This window comes from Anolis sagrei, chromosome 3 (genome assembly GCF_037176765.1).
Source record: "Anolis sagrei isolate rAnoSag1 chromosome 3, rAnoSag1.mat, whole genome shotgun sequence".
NCBI classification, from domain to species: Eukaryota; Metazoa; Chordata; class Lepidosauria; order Squamata; family Dactyloidae; genus Anolis; species Anolis sagrei.
The window spans coordinates 17,841,366-17,861,678 of record NC_090023.1 but is presented as its reverse complement, the minus strand read 5'-3'; the positions used below and the strand labels follow the sequence as shown (position 1 = coordinate 17,861,678).

At 42.6% G+C, this 20,313-nt stretch overlaps 1 protein-coding gene across 6 annotated transcripts in view; it reads right to left on the bottom strand.

Annotated features, from left to right (window-relative positions):
* The window catches only part of FAT3 (FAT atypical cadherin 3), a 695,104-nt gene extending 674,797 nt beyond the window's left edge, over positions 1-20,307 (bottom strand). For all 6 annotated transcript variants that reach the window (XM_060771117.2, XM_060771116.2, XM_060771120.2 and 3 more), the window contains exon 1: positions 20,189-20,307. The gene's annotated coding sequence lies outside the window, so the exon portion shown is untranslated. The remainder of the gene's footprint in view (positions 1-20,188) is intronic.
* Between the last annotated feature and the right edge of the window lie 6 nt (positions 20,308-20,313).

Sequence of the window (20,313 nt, the reverse complement as noted above, 5' to 3'; positions counted from 1 at the left end):
TACTATGTTCCCTGACTTTCCTTCTACACAGTAGAGACACAGATACCATCCCACAATTTCTCGCAGCCAAAAGGACTTTCAAAACACCACAGGCTCACCGGATCTATGACCGCACCTCATCTCACTGCCTCTGAGGATGCTTGCCATAGATGCAGGTGAAGCCTCAGGAGAAAACGCCTCTAGGAAATGTCCATATAGCCCGAAAAAACCTACAACAACCCAATAGACTCTCAGTTAACCAGGACCCATGGGGACTGGTAGATGCCAAATGAATATAGTTTCTCGTTGCTAGAACCTTACTATTAAAACTAGGTCTAATAAATACTATACCCAATACTATACCATGCCACAAACTCTGTACTGACTTGATATTAATATTGAAATACAGTAATTAAAATCAAATAAAGCCAAACCTAACTTAATATAACACACTTTTACTGTTTATTGTATTATAAAATAAGGTGTTATTTCTTGTTTTTGCCAATTAATTGAGAGTTCTGGTTGCTTGAGTTTCATTAAACTGAAAGTCTGCTGTAAAGATATAGTATATGCTTTGCATATTATTTATAGTACATTTCACAGAAACAGTATGTTTTACACAAGTACCTTTGCTTGTCTTGGGGAAGAAAACATGACAACTGATTTAAAAAAAAAACACTAGCAAAGTGACTTTCTCATGGAGAAAGAGGATAAAAAGTCCCATACAGAATGAGGTCAAACCCCAGTGACCTCCACCCCCATGTAGTGAAAGAGTGTCTAGATACATCTGAATGAAACCTATTCTAATCCATCTAAGACAAGATGAGGTAATATTTGCTCTTCCAACTAGACACGATGAGGTGAGCCTTCACATGTTCTCAACGTATTTATTTTTCACACATCGGCCAAGTTTGCGTACAAAAGTGGAGTAAAACTGAGTCTGGGAATGGAGTCTCACTTTGACAGCAAAACACACATAAACACAAAGCTGGATGGAAACTAGACCTCCATCATCTTATCCTATCACATGGGGACAAAAATGCTTGAAGGACAATATAATGAAGCAATGTTTGCATCCCCTCCTCTGTTCCTTTTATAATGCAATTGGGTACATGGAAGAAAAACACATAACCAACTTTGATCCCCCTCCCCGACTATATATTACACACCTTGTAACAGTCATTTACATATTGTGCTATTCCTATTCCAATATCCACAATATTCCAAAATTCTTTTAACAGTCATTTATATGTTATGCATTCTTATCCTGGTATTCAAAATATTCCAAAATTCAAAATTGTCCACATGGGTGGTTGAAATAGTGATACTTCCACTTGACGGTTCAATGTACATACATTTTGTTTCATGCACAAAATTATTGAAAATGTTGTGTATAACATTACATTCAGGATATGTGCATAAAGCAGGGGTCCTCAAACTTTTTAAAGAGGGCCACACACACTGTTGGAAGGTCGGATTATAATTTGAAAAAATCATGAATGAATTCCTATGCACACTGCACATATCTTATTTGTAGTGCAAAAAAAAAAACCACTTAAAAACAATACAATAATTAAAATGAGGAACAATTTTAACAAATATGAACTTATTAGTATTTCAATGGGAAGTGTGGGCCTTCTTTTGGCTGATGAGATAGGATTGTTGTTGTTGTTATTGTGTGCTTTCAAGTCGTTTCAGACTTAGGTTGACCCCGAGCAAAGGCCAGGTAAATGACTTTGGAGGGCCGTATCCGGCCCCCGGGCCTTAGTTTGAGGACCCCTGGTATAAAGGGGATATGAAACAAACATTAACTTCATGTTTAGACTTGAGTCTCATATGTATAAACAACTACTCTCATCCCCAGGTTTCTAATCTCTTTGATTTGCAAAGGCATAAAATATTCATCGAAATCATCCCTCTATCAGCTCCAGCTCTTCATGTGGGGACATGAGAGAAGCCTCCCACAAGGATAATAAAAACATCAAATCATCCAGGCGTCACCTGGGCAACGTCCTTGCAGACGGCCTATTCTCTCACACCAGGAGTCACTCCTGACACAACAAAAAAAAATTCCAGGGTGATTCTACATAGACACTACAATTCAGTTTGAGGCCAGCTCGAGATTTGAGTATTTACAAATAGTACCATCCCAATGTGCGCTGCAGCGCACATTAATCCAGAAACAGTGTGTTAAAGACTCATTCGAACACCCAGAACAAGGCAGATAATTTACTGCAGTTGGTCAGAGTATATCCCATTGAGGGCTTGAATCCAGAAATGGAAAATGCAGAGAGTTTGTCAGAACACTGCTAGCGCTGCAGCGTTTTAAGAACACCGAAACACAACTGGCCAGAATGTAAATAATTATTCTCATGGGAGATGAAACCACATCATTCCCATGGGAAAACTGGCTTTCCACCTCCTTTTCTCATCTCCTGTGACCTGCCATGGTCCACCGCTGATCATGCACAGCTGGTTGCTAAGCTGTGGTTACTGCAGATCCTAGGTTCATTTCTGATCCCCATTCAGTTGATAATGTGGCCACCATCCCTGTCTCGAACTGGCTCCTGAAGTGTTAGCGTAGGTGCTGCACAGCAAAACCGGTTTGCTTGTTGATTCACTTCCAAACTGAATTATTGTGTCTGTGTAGAACCGCCCGCAGTGAGAATTAAACTCACTTCATATTGGTGATGGTCAGAAGACTTTTTAAAATATACAAACATTAAAATTAAATAATGATGTAATGTGAACACATTAAATGTATTAGACTCTTTATATTTATACCCACCTCACCACAAACAAAACGCTGGCCAACACACATTGTGTTTGTCATTTCTATTTTTTCTGTGTTCACTGAACATCTCATTGGATTTTATCCAGAGACTAACACAGTAGAGAAAAGAACAACAAAGTGACAAGACAAGGTGGCCAGCTTCCAAAGGCAGGAAGATACACACACAACAGTTAACAGATGACAATGAAGTGAAGTTCACCAGGGAAGCACCATTATACAAGTGTCAGGGGAAAGGTTGTACTGATTCAGCCAACTAAGAAGTGTTGGAAGGATAAACACGATCAATGTCATCTATGCTTCTCTAAGCTTTGAAGACTGGATAGAAACCAAAGTTGGATAAATTGGATTAGTTTTAGCTTTGTTAACCACTTTCCGTCTCCTTTAGGCCCCATCTATACTGTCATCATATAATGCAAATTAACTACATTGAATTGGATTATGTGGCAGTATAGACTCAATCCAGTTCAATGAGGTTCAATCTGCATTATGAGTCTACACTGGCCATTATAAAGCAGTTCAAACAGGATTATATGGCAGTGTAGATGGGGCCTATGAGGAAGAAAGTAGGATAAAGAAGAGGAGGGTGACTGATACTTACTGAGTTTGGACTGCAAACTATCAGAATCCCTCAGTCATATAATAATAGAGTTGGAAATGACCTCATGGAGCATCCAGTCCAAACCTCCACCCAGAAGCAGGAAAGTCGGATTCAAAGCATGGATGATTTAACTGGAGGGTCGTCAATGTGGATCCGCTCCTGGATCTCCCAACCCAAGATCAATGCACTACCCTTCGAGGAGAGAGGGTGGGTTATCAATAAATTATTATTATTATTTGTTGTTGTTTATTCTTTTTCACTTCCAACTCTTCCATGACCTCATGGATCAGCCCATGCCAGAGCTTCCTGTTGGCTGTTGCCACCACCAGTTCCTTCAAAGTCAAGCCAGTCACTTCAAGGATACCATCCATCCATCTTGCCCTTGGTCATGATTTAAAGCAACCCAAGGAAGGCAGCGCAGATGTAATTTATTATCATTATTATTATTATTATTATTATTATTATTATTATTGCAAAAAGATACGTCCACAGCAGACAAGATCACTCTGCTGGCTGTTGTATTGGATCACACGTCGGGCACTTCCCAGGTGTCTAGGACTGTGTGATGTATCGGCGAATAATGCATGCAGGTCCCAATAAGGTGGCCTTCTGCAGCTGGCAGATGGTAATTTTGTCAGTGCCAATTGTGTTTAAGTGAAGGCCAAGGTCTTTAGGCACTGCACCCAGTGTGCCGATCACCACTGGGACCACCTTGACTGGCTTGTGCCAGTGTCTTTGCAGTTCAATCTTTAAATCCTCATATCGTGCCAGCTTTTCCAGTTGTTTCTCTTCAATCCTGCTGTCATCTGGGATTGAAATATCGACGACTCATACTTTATTTTTTAACACGATCAAGAGGTCAAGAGTATTGTGCTCCAAAACTACTACTACTAGTAGTAGTAGTAGTAGTAGTGTTTCAAATAAGAATAACAATAGTAGTAGTAGTAGTTTTGGAGCACAACACGATCAAGAGGTCAAGAGTATTGTGCTCTAAAACTACTACTACTACTACTATTGTTATTCTTATTTAAAACACTACTACTACTAGTAGTAGTAGTAGTAGTTTTGGAGCACAACACGATCAAGAGTATTGTGCTCCAAAACTACTACTACTAGTAGTAGTAGTAGTGTTTCAAATAAGAAAAACAATAGTAGTAGTAGTAGTAGTAGTAGTAATTTTGGAGCACAATACTCTTGACCTCTTGATCGTGTTGTGCTCCAAAACTACTACTACTACTACTACTACTATTAGTAGTAGTTTTGGAGCACAATATTCTTGACCTCTTGATCGTGTTAAAAAACAAAGTATGAGTCTACAGCAGACACTCTGCTAGCTGTTGTATTGGATCACACTTTGGACACTTCCCAAGTGTCTAGGATTGTGTGATGTATTGGTGAATAATGCATGCAGATCCCACGTATTATTATTATTATTATTATTATTATTATTATTATTATTACACCTGCGCTGCATTCCTTGGGTTGCTTTAAATCATGATGCCACCTGAAGAGAAGAGATGAAGACCCCGTACTCTCCCATTATTGCACATTATTGCAATCTTGCAAGGAGGTTGTGTCAGTTCACACCGATGGTGAACAAGATAATGTCCAGTTGAATCAATAGAAGACACTTTAGCTGAAGGCAAAAAGAAAGAGGGTCAAGACATACACTGCCAAAACAGTACTGCAGCCATCTTCAGTGTTATTCCTGACAGTAAACAGAACACAGCCACTATGAGTCAGTTCAAAAGAGCATTCACTTTTTCACAAAATATCCATGAAATATATTTTGTGGAGGTACAATGTCCTGGCATTCTTCAGGAAAGATGGATGCAAAATAAAGATCATTTGTCTTTTTTTGGACTCACATCGTTCCTATGAAATCCACATGGATTAATTATTTTGCACTCGGATATAATGCCATGCTTTGCATGTGTATCGCTCTATAGGTAGTTCTCTAGAACTTTATACAGATTGGCTGATGCGGTAGTATTAATTAGTTTTGCTGTGGCTTCTGCTGCAATACTACTGCTGCCTTAATTTTATCCATTTGTGTCATTTCATTGATTTACCGTTGTTATTTTAATAATGCTGTAAGGTGGCCTGAGGGTGTATGTCAAAAGGCAGAGTGCAGATATTTTAAATGCATAAATGGTAACTATTGTTATAGTGTGATTAACTACCCCTATTGGGTTCAGCGCTCGCAATATATTCACAACTATGGATTAGAATGAGCATTCTGCCTGTCAGCATTCACTGACAAAGTGGAAGATTTCCACTCTTGCATTGCTATTAAAAGAAGACTTACTGTGAGCAAACATGTATGGCTGAAAGATAGCTAGCGCTGTGCTGAATTCCCCTATGTCACCTTCCTGACCTTCAATAAAATAAAATAAGAGCAGAATTTTCTTGCCACAACAGAATTGTGGGCTGATCTTACTAAAGGGAGACAAAGAATGGTCCTCTTAAACCAGGAATGGGCAACTTATAGTTGTAATGGGCTACTACAACAAGTCGATTGGCCCAAGTCTTCCATAATCTTCAGATATGGTCCAAAAAATGAAATGATTTTTTTATATCCACCTCTGGTTTTGAAGAACAGCTTTTCCATAACTTACACTTAGGGGAACCCTCGTAGTCCAAGGATGATGGTCCTCCAAGTGTAGTATCCTGGCGGTGGGTCCGTAGGTGACTGTGCATTGAGCCCTGAGTGTCAAAGTGGCGTCAAACTTAATTCATTCTACAGTGTAGATCAGTCATGGACAAACTCCAGCCCTCCAAGTGTTTTGAACTTCAACTTCCACAATTCCTAACAGCCAAGCTGTTAGGAATTTGTAGGAGTTGAAGTTCAAAACACCTGGAGGGCCAAAGTTTACCCATACCTGGTGTAGATACACATAGTCCCACCACCATCCCAAGAACGGATGGTGGGAATGAGAGAAAGGGCCTTCTTCGTGGCTGCCCCTCACCTCTGGAACTCCCTTCCTAAGGAGTTAAAGATGGCCCCCTTCCTCCCCACTTTCAAGAAACAGCTGAAGATGTACCTTTGCTCGCTGGCTTTGGAGGAGGAGGAGGAGGAGGAGGAGGAGGACAATGACTTGGTAATACTACCATTATACCTCTGACTACCATCTACCATCCGTATCCGTGCCGTCCACTCCCCACCAGTTCAATAGCTATCTTGAGCAATGATCAATCTATTTGCCCCAAGGAACTGGGAAATTGTTGCTTCTGTTCGACGTTTTATCTTATGTCTGTTATAGCAGGCTGCATTTTTTATTTAATTTTAATTGTTAAGTCATAATTCATGTTTATATGTTGGGTTGTTAAATTTTGTTAGTATGGATGTATTGATGTATTGTTGTTGCATTCAGGCATTGAATGCTTGCCTTTTATGTTTGGAATCCGCCCCGAGTCCCTTTGGGGAGATAGAACGGAAAATAAATAAAATGTGTCCACAGGAGGGCGACTAAAATGATCAAGGGTCTGGAGAACAAGCCCAATGAGGAGCGGCTTAAGGAGCTGGGCATGTTTAGCCTGAAGAAGAGAAGGCTGAGAGGAGATATGATAGCCATGTATAAATATGTGAGAGGAAGCCACAGGAAGGAGGGAGCAAGCTTGTTTTCTGCTTCCCTGGAGACTAGGACACGAAACAATGGCTTCAAACTACAAGAGAGGAGATTCCATCTGAACACGAGGAAGAACTTCCTGACTGTGAGAGCCGTTCAGCAGTGGAACTCTCTGCTCCGGAGTGTGGTGGAGGCTCCTTCTTTGAAAGCTTGTAAACAAGCTGGATGGCCATCTGTCAGGGGTGATTTGAATGCAATGTTCCTGCTTCTTGGCAGGGGGTTGGACTGGATGGCCCATGAGGTCTCTTCCAACTCTTTGATTCTATGATTCTATGATTCTAAGTTTCATTATTATTATTATTATTATTATTATTATTATTATTATTATTATTATTATTATGCTGTCTGAGATACACACCTTGTTCTAGACAAGAAATAAATATACCAGAACTATTTCTAGTTTTCAATCTGGCAAACTTCTCTCCCTTGCTAGATTCTTGTAAGAATACATCATGATGGGAAACAGAAAAGCCACAAACACCACCTTTGAGCTTAATGCAGCAAAGGTGGGTTTCAAATGCAACTTAAATGCTTTGCTTTTCTTCTCTCTCTTTCTCTTCTACAGCCTTGGCATTTGTGCTGATGGAAGACTGCTTTTTTTAAAAAAAATCATGAATAAATAAATATCCATGCCCTCACCTACGGAAGCATTTGGCAGACTTTCTCTCCAAGACACACCTGAGCTGTTCACACCTTAACCACATCCCTTGGGAGAGGAAAGAGTGGCAAACAACTCTTATCTATTTCCCCTTTACGCACCTCTCCTGTCAACTCATTCATGAATCAAGACTCTGAAAAAACCTCTGTCACTTTTAGTATTTTTTTTCCATTCCCATTTTTATTTTCCACTTCTTTACACAGAACGGCGATTCAGAGGATATTATAGTTTTGTGTTCAAAAAATTCCATATATTTATTACATAACCTACAAAAAGTTATTGTTAACTTCGGGAACAAATGGGTCATGAATCATAGCTCTATATCTATCTATATATCTTTATCTTAATACATACCTTGCTAAAAACACCACTGAAAATTCCTTGCCATAGAAAAGCCTATGAAATTCATAAGGTCACCATAAATAGGTAGTTTGAAATTGCACAAACTACCGAGGGTCCCATTAAACTGCATTATATGAGTCTATACCAGGCATGGGCAAACTTCGGCCTTCCAGGTGTTTTGGACCTCAACTCCCACAATTCCTAGCAGCCTAAAGCCTGTGAAACGTGGACTGTCTACAGACATCATACGCAACTCCTGGAACGATTCCATCAGCGTTGCATCCGAAAAATCTTGCAAATCTCTTGGGAAGACAGGCGGACAAATGTCAGGGTGCTGGAAGAAGCAAAGACCACCAGCATAGAAGCGATGCAACTCCACCATCAACTCTGCTGGACTGGCCACGTTGTCCGAATGCCCAATCACCTTCTCCCAAAGCAGTTACTCTACTCCAAACTCAAGAATGGAAAAGGGAATATTGGTGGACAGGAAAAGAGATTTAAAGATGGATCTAAAATCAACCTCAACAAATGTGGCATAGACACCGAGAACTGAGAAGCCCTGGCCCTTGAGCACTCTAACTGGAGGTCAGCTATGACCAGCAATGTTGCAGAATTTGAAGAGGCATGAATGGAGGGTGAAAGGGAGAAATGTGCCAAGAGAAAGGCATGTCAAGCCAACCCTGACCGGGACTGCCTTCCACCTGGAAATCAATGTCCTCACTGTGGGAGAACATGTGGATCAAGAATAGGGCTCCATAGCCACCTACAGACCCACCGCCAAGACACTACATCTGGAAGACCATCATCATCAGTCTACGAGGGCCTAAGTAAGTACCAGAAAAACACCTGGAGGGCCAAAGTTTGCCCATACTTGGTCTATACTGATCATACAATGAAGTTTTAGTGTAGATGGGGGCATGAATACAGGAAAAGTAGGGGTGCCCCCAGGCAAAAAACCACTCTCCAAAGCTGTTTTCGAGGCACCACAAATACTACCATGTAGAATTAATGTAGGTTGACACCTCTTGCTATGGAATGCTTCAATGCTATGGAATTACAGGAGGTGCAGTGTTACAAAGTCTTCAGCCTTTTCCTCAAAGAATGATGGTGCATTCCCAAAGGACAACTCCTTTGATGCAAAACAGATGTATGTTTGGATATCTATGTTATTGTACGGACTATTGTGCCTTCACTTTTTTGTTTGTTTACTTAAATGTAGTAAAGTGGAGCTAAAATTTGTATATCAATAAAATATGTTTAAAACAAAAACAAAAATAGGCCTAAAATAGTCTAGAAGAGCAGAAGTGTGGCCAATTTGTCCCCTTAGGCCTCTTCTGGGGCCCAGCTGTATAAAATCCACATTGAACTGGATTATATGGCAGTGTGGACTCAGATAATCCAGTTCATAGCAGATATTGTTGGCTGTCTGCCTTGATATTCTGGGTTATATGGTTGTGTGGAAGGCCACTACACTGCCATATAAAATTGAAATTATCTGCTTTGAACTGGATTATATGATAGTGTGGACTAAGATAACCCAGTTTAAATCTGATAATGTGATATTTCTGCTTTGATAACCTGGATTATCTGGCAGTGTAGAAGGGTTTCAGGGCCCTTCCACACAGCCATATACCCCAAAATATCAAGCCAGATAATCCACAATATTTGCTTTGAACTGGATTATCTGAGTCCACACTGCTATATAATCCAGTTCAATATAGTTTCCATGCAGGTGTGTTTCAATAGCATTATAATCATTAGTGTAGACTCAGGCTGGATCTACACTGCCTTATATCCTAGGATCTGATCCCAGATTATCTGCTTATTCCAGATTATCTGGCAGTGTAGACTCAGGGCCCTTCCACATAGCTATATAACCCAGAATATCAAGGCAAAAATCCCACAATATCTGCTTTGAACTGGATTATCTGAGTCTACACTTCTAGCTGAAAGCAGATAATGTAGGGTTTTATTTAGCTGTGTGGAAGGGGCCTCATATCATCCAGTTCAAAGTAGACAATCTGGGATAAGATCGTGGGATATAGGGATTTGCCTTGATATTCTGGGTTATCCTCATTACACACTGGATGGAAATTCTGCAAGCGTCTACATTGCAGAATTAATATAGTTTCATAGAATCATAAAATCATAAAGTTGGAAGAGACCTTGTGGGCCATCCCGTCCAACCCCCTGCCAAGAAGCAGGAAAATCACATCCAAAGCACCCGTGACAGATAATTATCCACCTTCTGCTTAAAATTCTCCAAAGAAAGACTTTCTGCCACACTCCAGGGCAGAGAGTTCCACTGCTGAACAGCTCTCACAGTCAGGAAGTTCTTCCTAATGTTCAGGTGGAATCTCCTTTCCTGTAGTTTGAAGCCATTGCTTGTAGTTTGAAGCCGAGCCCCCTTGGGAAGATGGTGGTGGGGTTTAAATAAAGTTGTTATTATTATTATTATTATTATTATTATTATTATTATTATTTGCAACACAACAAGATGAGTCCACAGCAGACAAGATCACTCTGCTGGCTGTTGTAGTAGATCACGTCGGACACTTCCCAAGTGTCTAGGACTGTGTGATGTATTGGCAAATGATGCACGCAGATTTCAGTAAGGTGACCTTTTGCAGCTGGCAGATGGTAATTTTGTCAGTGCCAATTGTGTTTAAGTGCAGGCCAAGGTCTTACGTGCAGGCCAAGGTCACCACTGGGACCACCTTGACTGGCTTGTGCCAGAGTCTTTGCAGTTCAGTCTTTAAATCCTCATATCGTGTCAGCTTTTCCAGTTGTTTCTCTGCAATCCTGCTGTCACCTGGGATTGCAACAACGACGATTCATACTGTTTTTAACACGATCAAGAGATCAAGAGTATTGTGCTCCAAAACTACTACTACTACTATTATTTGAAACACAACAAGATGAGTCCACAGCAGACACTCTGTTGGTCGTTGTATTGGATCACATGTCGGACACTTCCCAAATGTCTAGGACTGTGTGATGTATCGGTGAATAATGCATGCAGATCCCACACATCATTATTATTATTATTATTATTATTATTATTCACCATCCTAGTCTCCAGGGAAGCAGAAAACAAGCGTGCTCCCTCCTCCCTATGATTTCCCCTCACATATTTATACATGGCTTTCACCATGTCTCCTCTCAACCTTCTCTTCTGAAGGCTAAACATACCCAACTCTTTAAGCCGCTCCTCATTGGGTTTGTTCTTCAGACCCTTGAGTTTGACTCCATTTTAACTGCCATGACTCAGTGGTATGCAATCATGCGAGTTGTAGTTTGGCGAGGCAAACAACACCCTATGGCAGAGAAGACTAAAGATATTGTAAAACTACAACTCCCAAGATTCTGCATAGAATGTGGGTTTCCATAGCTGCAGGTGCACCCTCTTCAGGTTAACGTTTATTTTGGTTATTTTATTTTTTTGTGCAGCCACCAGGCTTTAAAATTCACAGTGATTTTTGAGAGTTGAAGTCTTTGTTTATGTCCTTTCTGATAATGGAATAAAGCAACACAGAAGTAGTTTTGCCAGGCTTTCAGTTCGTGATCAGATCAAAATATGATACCTTTCAAAACAAGGCTATTGATGATATGGACTTCTCTATTCAAACAGCAAAGCAAACAAGTTAAGTTGTGCACAAAGAGGATGTTCGAAACTCACAACAGGGGTTGGACTAGTTGGACTCTTCCATCCAAAATGTGAAACTTCCTAAACCTAGACCGTTCCAATTGAGTAACTCTTGTTTGAATCTGGCATTACATTTTCATGTTCAAAAAAAAGGAAGGAAGGAATAATCTGTATGCGAGAGTCTTGTTTTCAAATTTTACCCACAGCCACAGAGCTTATGTATGGAAAAGCCACAAGCCTTGATGTCTTTCAAACTAATGTTCTCACTGGGCTGTTGCGGTTTTGTTTTGTGTTTTTAGAGACTAACCCCACACCCACTGAACAAAAGATGGGACTCCAATGCAAAAAGATCAATAAATAATTAACACAAGCAGGCCCTGCATACTTCATTATTTGGGTAGGCGCATGGAGAGAATAGAAACAACACCGCTGAACCAACCTTCTGCATGAAAGCAAAAGTTTGTGGGGCAAAGAGTTCTCCTTTGTTTTGCTTTCACGGTTAAAACAAACCCCACCAGACCTTAATCATGCTTTGCATTTGGATGTCTCTCTTTCGAGTATTGAAAGAGGTTCAGGCATCGGTCTGTGCCAATGGGCTGTACAAGGCTGTGAACCTTAGAAAAACACAAGTCAGCTGTTTCTTTGTCAAGCCTATTATTAGGTAAATTTATTTCACTATCCCTGCTCCTTCAATGGTCTTCAAGCAGTGAGCATGTTTTTTTTTGCCCCCCCCCCCCAAAATACTACACCTTTTTCTTACAACAACCCTGCAAAGTAGGTCAAAGAGAAAGTGAATGGCCCAAGGTTACAGAAGGAGGGTCACCGTTGAATGGAGATTTGAACTTGATGCATCTATACTGTACAATTAATGCAGTTTGACACCACATCAGGTGCCATGGATCAGTGCCTTTAGTCTTCTCTGCCAAAGAATGCTGGTGCCTCATCAGACTACAACTCCCATAGAATCAAAGAGTTGGAAGAGACCTCATGGGCCATCCAGTCCAAACCCTGCCAAGAAGCAGGAATATTGCATTCAAATCACCCCTGACAGATGGCCATCCATTCCCCGGTGTTTAAAAGCTTCCAAAGAAGGAGCCTCCACCACACTCCGGGGCAGAGAGTTCCACTGCTGAACAGCTCTCACAGTCAGGAAGTTCTTCCTCATGTTCAGATGGAATCTCCTCTCTTGTCGTTTGAAGCCATTGTTCCACATCCTAGTCTCCAAGGAAGCAGAAAACAAGCTTGCTCCCTCCTCCCTGTGGCTTCCTCTCACATATTTACTACATCTTTTTCTTACAACAACCCTGCAAAGTAGGTCAAAGAGAAAGTGAATGGCCCAAGGTTACAGAAGGAGGGTCACCGTTTAATGGAGATTTGAACTTGATGCAACTATACTGTACAATTAATGCAGTTTGACACCACATCAGGTGCCATGGATCAGTGCTATGGAATTATGGGAGCTGCAGTTTTGCAAGGCCTTTAGTTTTCTCTGCCAAAGACTACAACTCTCATAGAATCATAGAATCAAAGAGTTGGAAGAGCCCTCATGGGCCATCCAGTCCAACGCCCTGCCAAGAAGCAGGAATATTGCAATTCAAATCACCCCTGACAGATGGCCATCCAGCCCCTGTTTAAAAGCTTCCAAAGAAGGAGCCTCCACCACACTCCGGGGCAGAGAGTTCCACTGCTGAACGGCTCTCACAGTCAGGAAGTTCTTCCTCATGTTCAGATGGAATCTCCTTTCTTGTAGTTTGAAGCCATTGCTCCACGTCCTAGTCTCCAGGGAAGCAGAAAACAAGCTTGCTCCCTCTTCCCTATGACTTCCTCTCACATATTTATACATGGCTAACATATCTCCTCTTAGCCTTCTCTTCTTCAGGCTAAGCATGCCCAGCTCCTTAAGCCGCTCCTCATAGGGCTTGTTCTCCAGACCCTTGATCATTTTAGTCGCCCTCCTCTGGACACATTCCAGCTTGTCAATATCTTTCTTGAATTGTGGTGCCCAGAACTGGACACAATTGGACACATAATAACATAGCATTGAGCCATAGCAATTAAAGTGGGTCAAACTGCATTAATCCTACAGTGCAGATGCATCCCTGAATTCCTAAATCACAATCACAATTTAACCGCATTGACGTATCACTCTCCTCCTTCATTTTACAGGAATAGCACTGATGTCAACAGAGTCTAAGTAGTCCCCATGTGTATTGTTTACCAGACTCTACACAATCCATTGATCACAACATTGAATCATAGAGTTGGAAAGACCACTTTGGCCACCTAGTCCAACCCCCTACCATGCACAAAAAGCACAATCAAAGCATCCCCAACAGATGCCCATCCAGCCTCTGTTTAAAAGCCTCCCAAGAAGGAGGGCATGGAATAATACCAATTATGTAAACCACCCTGAGTCCCCTTCGGGGTGAGAAGGGCGGGATATAAATGTGATAAATAAATAAATAAATATACAGCTCTCAGGATTCCATCACATTGAGGCTCATGGCAAGTGATGTCAAACTGAATTCATTTTACAGTGTAGATCAGTGTTTCTTAAGCTGGAGGTTGAGAAACACTCTAGGTTGAGAATTGGACCAAACTTCCCACACAGAACCCCCATGACCAACAAAAAAAATACTGTGTTTTCTGATGGTCTTTGGTGACCCCGTGACACCCCATAAGGGGGTCACAAGGGGGTGTCAGAGGGGCCACCAAAGACCATCAGAAAACACAGTATTTTTTGTTGGTCATGGAGGCTGTGTGGGAATTTGGTCCAATTCTATCATCGCTGGGGTCCAGAATGCTCTTTCATTGTAAGTGAACTATAAATCCCAGCAACTACAATTCCCAAAGGTCAAGCTTTTTTTTCCCCCAAACTCCACAAGTGTTAATATCTGGGCATATTGAGTATTCGTGCCAAGTTTGGTCCAGATCAGTGGTTCTCAACCTGGGGTCCCCAGATGTTTTTGGCCTTCAACTCCCAGAAATCCTAACAGCTGGTAAACTGGCTGGGATTTCTGGGAGTTGTAGGCCAAAAACATCTGGGGACCCCAGGTTGAGAACCACTGGTCCAGATCCATCATTGAGATCACAGTGCTCTCTGGATATTGGTGAACTACAACTCCAAAACTCAAGGTCAATGTCCACCAAACCTTTCCAGTGTTTTCTGTTGGTCATGGGAGTTCTGTGTGCCAAGTTTGGTTTAATTCCATCATTGGTGGAGTTCAGAATGCACTTTGATTGTAGGTTGATTATAAATCCCAGCAATGACAACTCCCAAATGACAAAATCAATCCCTCCAACCCCAACAGTTTTCAAATTTGGCCATATGGGCTATTTGTACCAACAGGGGCAGCTCAACCCATTATGCAAAGTAAGCATTCACAGTATAGTTGATTTTGCCCAGGGGCACTCTTGAGGCTGTCTTGGTAGAAAATAGACTTTGACATATGCGAGTTGTAGTTACTGAGATGTATAGTTCACCTACAATCAAAGAGCATGCTGAACTCCACCCATGATGGAATTGAGCCAAATATGGCACACAGAACTCGCAAGACGAACAGAAAATATATATCAGTGATTGGTTGGGGGGGGGGGGGCAAAATACTGTTTGCTTACATTGAAAATTACCTAGGACCGCCTCTGTGTACCAAATTTGGTCCAGTGAATGAAAATACATCCTGCATCTCAGATATTTACATTACAATTCAAAAACAGTAGCAAAATTATAGTTGTGAAGCAGCAACAAAAATAATGTTATGGTTGGGGGTCACCACAACATGAGGAACTGTATTAAGGGGTCGTGGCATTAGGAAGGTTGAGAACCACTGGTGTAGATAGATGCAACCCTAGTCATTGCAAATGTTTCTCTCTTTCCTTATTATCGTTTTAGCAGCTCTTCTCCAACTCTGAGAAGCTTTGGCAGCTTCTCCACTAGCTGTTACTCGACTGCTAAGCATTCCTTCCTTTTCTATATTCCGCACAGCAATGTCTTTGCAATTTCTTACATTGCCAGCAGCGAGCTGAACAATGTTTCACGAAGGGGCACAAGGGAGGAGGCAGAGAGAGAGAGAAAGAGAAGGAAACAAGCATTTGCTAAACATTGAAGGAAGTTCACTGCGTTACTGTCTGCGAAGAACAAACCTAGTTTAGATATTCTGCTGGAACGCAAACCAGGGTTGTTTGATTGCAATGAAAGCCAGCCAGACAAGGTGCCAAAGGAAAGAAGATGATGGATTTCCTCTAGCAGTTCTGCTTTTAAACCAGAGGAAAATCGGAGGTGTTTGGAGGCGCTGTCTATTTATGGCTGATTCCTGCCTTGAAGTTCCCTTTCCACTTGCATTTCTTTTAATTGAATCGGGGAGAAGAGAAGCACAAGAAGGCACCAACACCTCCAGTCTTCCAAAGAATAAAAGCGGATGGCACAAAGAAACATCTCCACAGGAATAGAAAGAAAGAGAAAGGAACCCACAAAAGCAGGCAAAAGGTTTTTATTTTTCCCCCAGGCAGTAGAAAGAGAGATCTGTTTATTCTCTCATCTAGATAGAGTTTCCTTTGCACAGCCACAGACAGACACATCCCTAGACTGCAGTTCTATATATCTAAGGATCACACTCCAGTACAAGCTGCATGGTGTTGAAAAAGTTACATATTCAAGCCATGCTTACTGGCTGAGGAAAATGTCAAATGCAACCTACACATACTGGGAGAAAGGGATTCAAAGGGAACCCCTTCACCCTTTGCAAATCTGACCTCTTTTGGAATCAATAATGACCAAATGTGCCATCTGGTAGAATGTATATTTTCCCCAAATTTATTTGGAAATTTGCACTGCAGTTGTAATACAGGACTCACACAAGTTCCCCCTCCTGCACCGAAAATCTTCCAGCAAGGAAACCTATATTTCAAAGAGTTGGAATAATATACAGAAGCACCTAAAAGCCATTAAACATAGTTTGGCTTATTTTCAAATTGAGTAGCATAATGGAAAACCCTTGCCTTACATTTACTCAGAAGTAAATGTCACCAATAGCAAGGGAATAGGGATTTGTTTCCAGATATTTCTTTATCAATGACATGACACTCACTGGGTTGCTGTGAGTATTCTGGGCTGTCTGGCCATGTTCTAGAAGCACTCTCTCCTGACATTTCACCCACATCTATGGCAGGCTTCCTCAGAGGTTGTGAGGTCTGTTGGAAACTAGGTAAATGGAGTTTATATATCTATATAATGTCCAGGATGGGAGAAAGAACTCTTGCCTGCTTGAGAGAGATGTGAATGTTGCAATTGGCCATCTTGATTAGCATTGAATGGACTTGCAGCTTCCATGCCTGGCTGGTTGCTGCCTGGGGGGATCCTTTGTTGGGAGGTTTTCGAGTGTTGCTCTTTATTTATTACAAGCATGTTGGCAATTTCAACAGAAAGGAGGAAACCATGAAAATGAACACAATCTGGCTGCCAGTATTGAAAAACTCTAAAATCAGGACAGTAAATAAAGAGCCACACTTAAAAGGGGGGGGATTCCAGACAGGAAACAATTATGGCCAGCTAACACCTCCCAACAAAGGATCCCCCAGGCAGCAACAGCCAGGCTTTGAAGCTACAAGGACATTAAATGCTAATCAAGGTGACCAATTGCAACATTCACACTTGCCCCAAGCAAACAAGAGTTCTTTCTACTACCCTGGACATTCCACAGATATATAAACCCACTTAGCTAGTTTCCAAAAGACCTCACATCCTCTGAGGATGCCTTGTGGATGAAACGTCAGGATATAATGCTTCTGGAACATGGCCATACAGCCTGGAAAACTCAGCAACCCAGTGACTCCAGCCATGAAAGCTTTTGGACACTCACTGTTGCTCAAGGCAGTGCAGGTGGCATTCCACCCCCTACAAACTGATCCCCACAACAACCCCGCAAGGTAGGACAGTCTGTGAGTGTGTCCACATTGGAGAATTAAAGCAGTTTGACACCACGTTAGCTGCCATGGCTCAATGGTATGGAATCCTGGAGTTGTAGTTTGATGAGGCACCAAAGATGGCTGGAGACCCTGTGAAATGGCAACTCTTAGGATTCCATAGCACTGATCCCCATGGCAGTTAAAGTGGTGTCAAGTTGCATCAACTCTGAAATGTAGATGCATCCACTGACAGCTCACTGTCCCTTCAATGGGCTAAAAGCAAGCATAGGTAGGATTCCACACCCCACAAATCAATCCCCACAACAACCTTGCAAGGTAGGACAGTATGAAAGGACAGAATTGACCTAGTCAGTTCCATGAATATACATATATTTATTATTAACACTCGGGGGTGGGGTGTCACAGTGTCCTGGATCTCCCCCCAATGCTCACACCAACCCACTGACCTCATTAGTGCATGCATAACTCATTTCCCCACCTTCATAAAGCTTAATCTCTACACAAACTGACAAACTGATGCAAAAAAAAAGGGGTGGCAAGTCTGCCTTGCTCTGTTTAGGACCCTCCTAACTGGGGTTGCGCTTTAGGGCGCTCTGCACCTGCTCAGGAGCTTCTTCCTTCCACAATTGCCAGCCAAGGAATGGCAAACCCATTCCAAGGACCCACCTCCTTTGGAGAAGGCTTGCCCTCCAAGATGCCTATGCTGTGAGTCAAGTCCCCCTTAGATAAGTATGGAGGTTTGTAGCTAAGGGGGAGCACCATCTCCTCCTAAGCAGCTACACCTTAGAATGGATGCAATTTGACCCCATTCTACAGTGTAGAATGGGTGTAGTTTGGCACTTCCACTGCCATGGCTCAGAGCTTGCGGTTTTGGTAGGGCAGGGGAAGAAAAGGTTTGTAGTATGACCATTGGAGCCCCCGGTGGCACAGTGGGTTAAAGCGCTGATCTGCTGAACTTTGCTGACCGAAAAGTCGCAGGTTCGAATCCGGGGAGCGGGGTGAGCTCCCACTGTTAGCCCCAGCTTCTGCCAACCTAGCAGTTCGAAGACATGCAAATGTGAGTAGATCCAGTGAGTAGATCCAGCGCTCCATGCAGTCATGCCAGCCACATGACCTATGGGAGGTGTCTACGGACAAACCGACTCTTCAGCTTAGAAATGGAGATGAGCACCAACCCCAGAGTAGGACATGATTTGACTTAATGTCAGGGGAAACCTTTACCTTAATGCAACCAGCTGCAGTGGGGGTCAAACTACATCCATTCTACAGTGTAGAAGGTGATACATACACCCTACCTACATCTCCTCTCCCAAGAAAACCTACATGCACCCAACTCATTGAGAAAATGCATGAACCTCTGAGAGCTCCCTTTTTGCAAACCGTCTCCAAAACGGTTCCCATTTCGAGAAATTCCCGCGGGATTCCCAATAAAGGAAGAGCACCGTTCCTCTCCAACTACTTCATCACACTAGAGAAGGGAAAAAATCATGCAGAATCCTTGGGTTTGTAGTTTAGTGAAGGCTCCTCCATACACTACAAATCCCAGAATCCTGCAGGAGACAGAAACTGGATTTTAAGTGGATTTTTTTTCTCAAGTGTGATGAGCTACAAGAGCTGCAGCACCGTCCTCTGTGTGTGTGTTGGTGTCTCTCGCCCCTTCCATGAAAACCAACCCGAGAAAAGAAGCCTCATCACGGCTAGAGTATGGATCCACTTTCAATCCGTTTCTGCTTCCTGCAGAATGCTGGGGTTTGTCGTTTAGTGAAGCCAAGGACCTCCCCCTCCCTAAACTCCAAGCCCACAATTCTGCAGGAGGCAGGATTTAAGGTGGATCCATTCCTTAGTGTGATGAGGTCCCGCGTTTGCTTGCAAACCTCTCTCCATAGAGAGAGCAGAGCGCAATGAGCGCATGGCTTCCCTTCCGACTGAGCCGGGCTTCCGTTTCGAAGAGAATCGGGGACGAAACCGACACAAAACACACACACATTTTTGCCGTGGAGAAAGCAGAAGGCTTGGGAGCCCACGGTGAACCACACCAGCCTTTCCCGAGCGCGGAAAAACACCTAAAATCGAGGCAAACCCGAGCTCTCTTGCATCTGCTCTGTTGCAGTTGCATCTGTTAAGGCGCAAAGCAGAGAGAGAGAAGAGATCTTCTCCTTCCTTCCAAGGGAAAGCGCTGGCAGGTGAACCGATCTTAAGGGTTTGGGGAAAAAGAGGATCCCTTCCTCAAATCTGTGGCTGAAAACCGGAGAGGTTGCCCAAAGCAACGCGTTGGTTTGGGAGAGTTGCACCTTGCACCAAGTGTGGGACAAAACGCAAAACCAAACTGGAGGAGGATAAGGTTCTCCAGTTTTCCAAGAGCATCAAGAGGAATAAGAGGCAAGAAATGGGGGTTGTGATTAGCACAGGGTTTCTGGAGTTTGCCAAGAGCAGCCCAGGTGTCACCAAAAGACCCAAGTTCATCCATTCGTCCCAGAAACTAGAAGAAAGTTTCGTCCTCCAGCTCGCCTTTTTGCGCGCCCTGGACAACTCCAAGCGGTTCCTTCTTCCCACGCGCCCCTGGCAAAAGCAATGCAGTGTGAGTCCTCGGTATATATATGATAGTAATGAGACTCACCCGCTTCGGAGCTGGACGGCTTCCTCTCGGTGTAAGGTATCCATGAAGAGGGAAAGAAAGGGAGAAGCAGAAGCAAGTGGAGAGACCTGCCAGGAGGAGTCTCTCTGCCTTCTGCTGCTTCTTCA